This window comes from Castor canadensis, chromosome 16 (genome assembly GCF_047511655.1).
Source record: "Castor canadensis chromosome 16, mCasCan1.hap1v2, whole genome shotgun sequence".
Taxonomy (NCBI): Eukaryota; Metazoa; Chordata; class Mammalia; order Rodentia; family Castoridae; genus Castor; species Castor canadensis.
Window position 1 is genome coordinate 16,807,130 of NC_133401.1, and position 5,899 is coordinate 16,813,028.

Here is a 5,899-nt window from a genome sequence, read left to right on the forward strand (position 1 = left end):
CTTCAGCCACATTTGCTCTGGATGCTTACCTAGTCCACCGAGAACAATCCAACCCTTCCCCTCCTCCCCATCCTCAGAGGTCCCCCCTCCCTCCTCCCCTAAGTACCCAGAGCCCTGAGGGAAAGGGGGGAAAGAATTGGAGGATGAGGGTGGAGGTGCAGGGAGGGAGAGGGAAGGGGATGGGTTAAGGAGGAGTGTGTGATGTCAAGCAAAAAAGACAACATTAGACACAGATGCTGAGATGGCGTTTATCGCGGCAAAAAAAGGTGAAGTCGCCGAGGGAGAAGGGGTGGGGGAAGGGGGTGTGGTGGGGGCGGGGTCCATGGAGGCTAATACATGGTGCACTAGGTCACACAACGGACACTGGGGGTGGGTGGGTGGGTAGGTGGGTGGGGTGGGCGTGGCCCAGGCATGGCAATGGGGGGAAGGGGAGGAGAGGGCGGTGGCCCCAGCCAAGAGCTTCTGGAGGTGGCGGGGAGGAAAGTGGGCGGCGGCGCTGGTCGCAGAAGATGGAAGGGATCAGTTAGAAGGGAGGTCGAATGGAGGCACTGGAGGCACGGCCACATTCCAAGAAAGGGAATGCGGGCAGGGGTCAGCCGAGCTTGGGCCTTTATACTAAGGACTGGGAAGAACCAAGGGACCTAAGAGGTCCCCTAGGCCCCCATTTTCCAGGAGTGAGAACCGCCCGGGGAGAGACTCGCTTCAGATCTTAAGGAGGATTTAGCAGTTTTCCAAAGACAGCTCCCCCCGCCTATTCTTTTTCTACCCTGTTCTGTCTCTGACAGAGGAAGTGTGAAGAGAATCAAACTCTGCCTCCAGCATTGCAACCCCGAGGCCCCTCCGGGAGCTGGGCGGATGAACGCGTTTCATAGATGGGAACACAGAGCCGTCCTTGTGAGACGGCTCCCTTCCACACCTACCTCTCCTAGCTCCCGGTCCGGGGATATGTGCACCCATCCTTCTACAAGTAATACTGATACTTTGAAATCCTTAGCACTGGGGGGGCAGGTTAGGGGAACACACCTTGGGATTCTCCCAAATTGAACCGGATGCGGGCCATGCCTCCAGTGGCCTGAGATGCCAACACAAAGAAAAAAAAATGACTCCCCACGTCCCCTGGCTCAAACCCAGTACAAAAGTGACTATTTACAATGAAGGCGTGGGGAGTGTGGTGGCGGTGGGACACAGGGAGGAGTGGGGCCAGAGTGACCGCTCCACTGGAGAGAGGTCACGTCCCTGGACCCGCCTTTTAAAGGGACAAAGCCAACCGCAAAGGTATTTCGAGATTTCCACCCCTAGGGCAGGGTGGACCCTAGGGGTAAGGGGTGGGAGTGGGGCATGGGATGGGGTGCGGGTGGGAGGCATGGGCGGTGGGAGGAGATGGAGGAAAAGTAGCAACTGCCTCTAGCCTCCCCCCTCCCCGCCTGCCGGACACACAGTTTTCCGTGGGATGAACACAGAAAGGGTTAATCAAAAAAGAGTTCGATGAGCGAGTCTGACGGTCGAGTGGGGCGGGCTGGAGCAATGAGGCCGCAGGTTCCGGTGGCCGGTGGTGATGGAGTCACTTAGAAGATGAGAGGTTGGTGGTTTTGGGGGTGGGGAGGGTTGGGAAAGAGGGTGAGAAGGGAGGTTAGGCAGTCTCCCCACATTATTTCTGGGAGACAAGAGTGTCCTGGACTGGCTGAGAAATGGTAAAAAGCCACCACCACCACCCTCGACAGACACTTTCCCCATGTTCCTCCCTGCCACCCTGCCTCTGGCCGAGGGCATGGGACCAACGGACCGAACGCACTGGCAGCGGCGCGGTGGAGAGAAGCCCCCTCCACCCAAGGCATCGAGACCGCCGAATGCGGCGGGGAGGGATCACGATAGTAGGGCAGGGTGTCCAGACTCCACCAGAGCGTAAACCGGGGTCCTCCGCCCTCCGTGCCCCAATTTGGGTATCGCGATCCCACTCTCCCAATCGTGACATCCAGTTCGGGCTTTCGCAACAGCCGGCCGCGCTTCAGGACCGACTGTGCGGGGCAGGTGCGCAAAGCACCGTGAAGGCCTGCAAGGCTGTCGCGACAGGTAGGTGCGCACCGATCAGCAAGCAGCCTGGACGCCTAGATTGCCATCCATCGCCACTCTTGTTAATACTTTTGCTAACCCTCGGTCTATCGCGACCTCTAATTCTGCTTTTTAAACAGCAGTGATCTTTGCAGGGGACTTCCATTTTCCAAATAGTTGGCAACCAATCAGAAACAAAGTAAGAAGGATGGTGGGGGATGCAGGAATAGGCGGGAAACACAGAACAAAAGGATTCTGAAGGATTTGGTGGTCAAGAGTGTAGAAGAATACCACTCAGAGAAAAGTGGTACCTTAATGTTCCAAGTATAGTCCCCCCCCACCATCTATAAGTCAACACTTGCTAAGTTCCACTGGGATACACCTAAGTCCCACCTTCAAGTTCAGGGCAGGTGTCAGGGCAGATAAAGATGGCAAAACCAGTTGCTTTCTGATACCTGCCCCACTAATTATTGCAATGAAGCCCCCTTGCCCAGGTAGAGATGGCTGGGACAGGGCAGAAGATGGCTGGGCAGGTTGGCTCAGAGCCCCCTGAGACAGGGGGTGAAGGAGGTGAATTTGGCACATTGAACCCCTTGTTCTCATAAGTGCTTTGAGTTCCTTTTCCCACATCCAGTTGGTACCTCTCCCTTGGGCCACCAGGAGAAGGGCCAAGATTGTCTCCCCCCGCCCACAGTTTGTACAGATTTGCCCAGAAAGAGGCAAATGGGGTTCTTCCCGGCTGGTGGAATTTTGGGCAGAGGGATCCAAAAAGGTAGGCGTTAGCCGAAAAGGAGTTTTTTTTTCTGTCTTTTTTTTTCTTTTCTTAAAAAGATTCTAAGAAAAAGGGTGAGAGGGATGAGGAAAGGGGACCCAGTTTAGCTCAATGTCCACAGACTTTTTCAATGTCTCTTAGGAGGGTGCCCTCAAAGAGAGGTTCTCCCCTTTCCTCCCCCTCTATCCAAGGTCCTCTCCCCCTAGAGCGGCTCAGTTCCAAGGAAGTTTGGCATTTTTTTTTTTAATGGGGAAATGGGGGAGAGAGAGTTGAGAGGAAGAAGACAGACACAGACAAAGAGACAGGACAGAGAACAATGGGAGCCACAGGGAGATAAAAACCCAGAAAGCCATAGGGAGCCAGAGAAAGAAAGAGAGGAAGCATGGAGGAGGCAGATGAGAAGGAAGAGGGAGACAATTCAATGCAGCAAACACTTATTAAGCACCTACTGGGTGCTGAAGAGCAGGGTGCAAGGAAGCCTCTCAGTCTCTGAGATCTGATTGGCTAACAAGGGAAAGAGAGGAGAAAAAAGAGAGGTGATAGGTATTTTCAGTCATCCCCATCCCTGCCCCCACATCTGTGTCCCCTCTGGACAAACTGCAGCACAAAAGATTGAGGTCAGATTGCAGAAGGGACTTTCGAGAGATGGGGGGTAGGGACACAATGGTAGAGTGAGTTTCCTAGGGTAAAAGAGGAAAGGTGTGTGGCTCCCCACTCATCAACACAGTGAGTGAACTAGCACACTGAGCTAGCCACTACCTTGTGGGGGTAGCGGGTGAATAGGGAGGGGTTTGTCACACAGACACCCGAGGGAACACTATCTAGGAGGCCCAGCCTCCAGAGCCATGTCTGTGTGAGAGGAGGACTGGACCCAACTGATAGGGACCCAGACTCTGATAAATGACCTTACAGAAAGCTGGGCTGCCAAGAGAAGAATGCAAATGATATGCAAATGAGCTTTTTATGTCCCACCTCCCAGCTCCCAGGCCTTTCTTCTCCTTTCCCTAGCTCCTTCCTCTCCAGGTCTGAGGGGAGCGGTAAGGAGATACTCCAGCTAGAGACTGGAATACCCACATGCAGAAGGAGATATTATGAAATACTGTAAGGTCTTAAAAGAGGTGTGTGGGGGGGGAGGAGCAATGGCCCACCAAGCCACCTCCACCTCCACCTCCAACCCCAACAGCCCCTACTGTAGAAGATATGTACAAAGTTAAATCAAGAATTGTTTTGGCACTCAGATCTCCATCTGGGCTCAGTCTGGAGATTATAGGTGGGGGGCAGCAGCGACAGGAGGTGGGAGATAGGGGTGACAAGGACATGGAAAAAGTCACCCCGGTGCCCAAGCTACAGCTCCCGCTGGGTGGAAGGGCCAAGTGGAAAGTTCAGTGCAAGGTACCTGGGCGGATATTGCTTTCTAGGGAGTTTCACATTTTGATTTTGGGGTGGCTCTCTAGCGAGGGGAAGGGGCCTCCTAGGCTTTAGGGGTACGAATTGTCTCTGCGGCTTTTCTTCTCTCCTTTTCTTTATGGGAGAGAGACAAGGAGGCCAGATTTCCCTAAAGCCATGGAGAAGGGTCCGGAAGACCTAGGAGTGGGACAGTTGGGGGAGAGGGTAGGCACGGGGTGTCCCTCCCCCAGAGATGCTGATGATGAACCAGGGCACTAAGGGCCCTGCTTTGGGCTGGAGAATGTGGAGGTGGTTTCCAAGGGAAAGGGGAAGATGAAGGGGATGGAGGTGGGTCTCAGCTATCCTAGTCTATAAGGTCATCAGGCCATGACATCTTGGTTCACTAACAGCCCTTCGAGCTGACCACAGCCACAGTACTGAGCAAGCCACTCTCAAAACAACTCTCAAGGCTGCCTGGCTTGTCAGACTCCATAAGAATAGATTTTCAGAGTCCAAGGTGAGCACATTACAACATTCTGATCTATCAGAAACCACCAAAGTATGCCAGCTTGCCGGAAGCCACCAAGTCAATCTAATCCATGGGATCACAGAAGCATTCCAGCCCAAGAGATCCAACTGTGGCACACGGAACTCTATACCAGGTCACCCTGGCCTGACAGAGCCAACCAACATTAGGCTCGTCAAAACCAACGAAACAAAGCCACGTAGACACAGGCATGCACACAAAAGGCGGGGGTGGGAATGGGGTTTTTTAACAATGGTTTTCACCAGCTCCATCTCCCACCCCTGCCTGCTAGAGTGAGTTCACATAATTGGTGTGTTTGAATGGAGATGACCTTCACAGTCTTGGGAAGTTTTCCTTAGAATCCTTCAAATTGGATCCAAGTTCCACCCCTTATTCTTTTCCTAGGAAAACCCCAGGCCAACACCCCTAAAGAGGAATGTGGGTAGAGAAGGAGGGTCCAGACTGGCCACTGTCCAATACAGGAAGTGCATGCTTCATCCCAATAACATCACAGGAAGTGACCTCAGACTCCACAGGAAGTACATGCCCCCCTGATCTCACTAAGTGATCTTCAAGGAAGCATTCATAGGAAGTGCTTGTCTCTCATTATTACAGGAAGTGACCTCTGGGGAAGTGCTTCCTGTGATCGCATAAGGAATGCCCAGAAGCACCCTAGAAAGTACTTGATTCAGTAATGTATCACAACAGAGACCCTCATTCCCACTATTCTAGGAAAAGCCACAGAGGTGCCACAGAGTGCTCCAGCCTCTCTCAAGAGTCCTGTTCACAGAACCATCCCAATCCCAGAGCTGGCCTCATTCCCAGCAGGACTCTCTTTCCTCATTTGACCTGACAACAAAAGAGTGAAAATTCCACTCAGGAGGGGCCTCTCAGTTGGGGTAGAAGAGCTGAGGAATTCTGGGTCCCTGTTCCAAACGCCCCATGTGGGCTCAGACTCCTGGGCTAGCTCTGCTCCCATCACTTTCCCTGGGATGTCAAAGCAGAGAGGCAGGGCTTTGTGTTTAGGGGTGGCCCCTCATTCCAGGTAACCCAGAGGCTCCCTCCCCTCCTCCCATGTGAGAACAAAAACTTATAAAGGGAGAAAAATCCTTACCCGGGAGGGAAAACAAAAAAAGAGAAAAAAAATTAAAAAAAAAGGAGGGAAA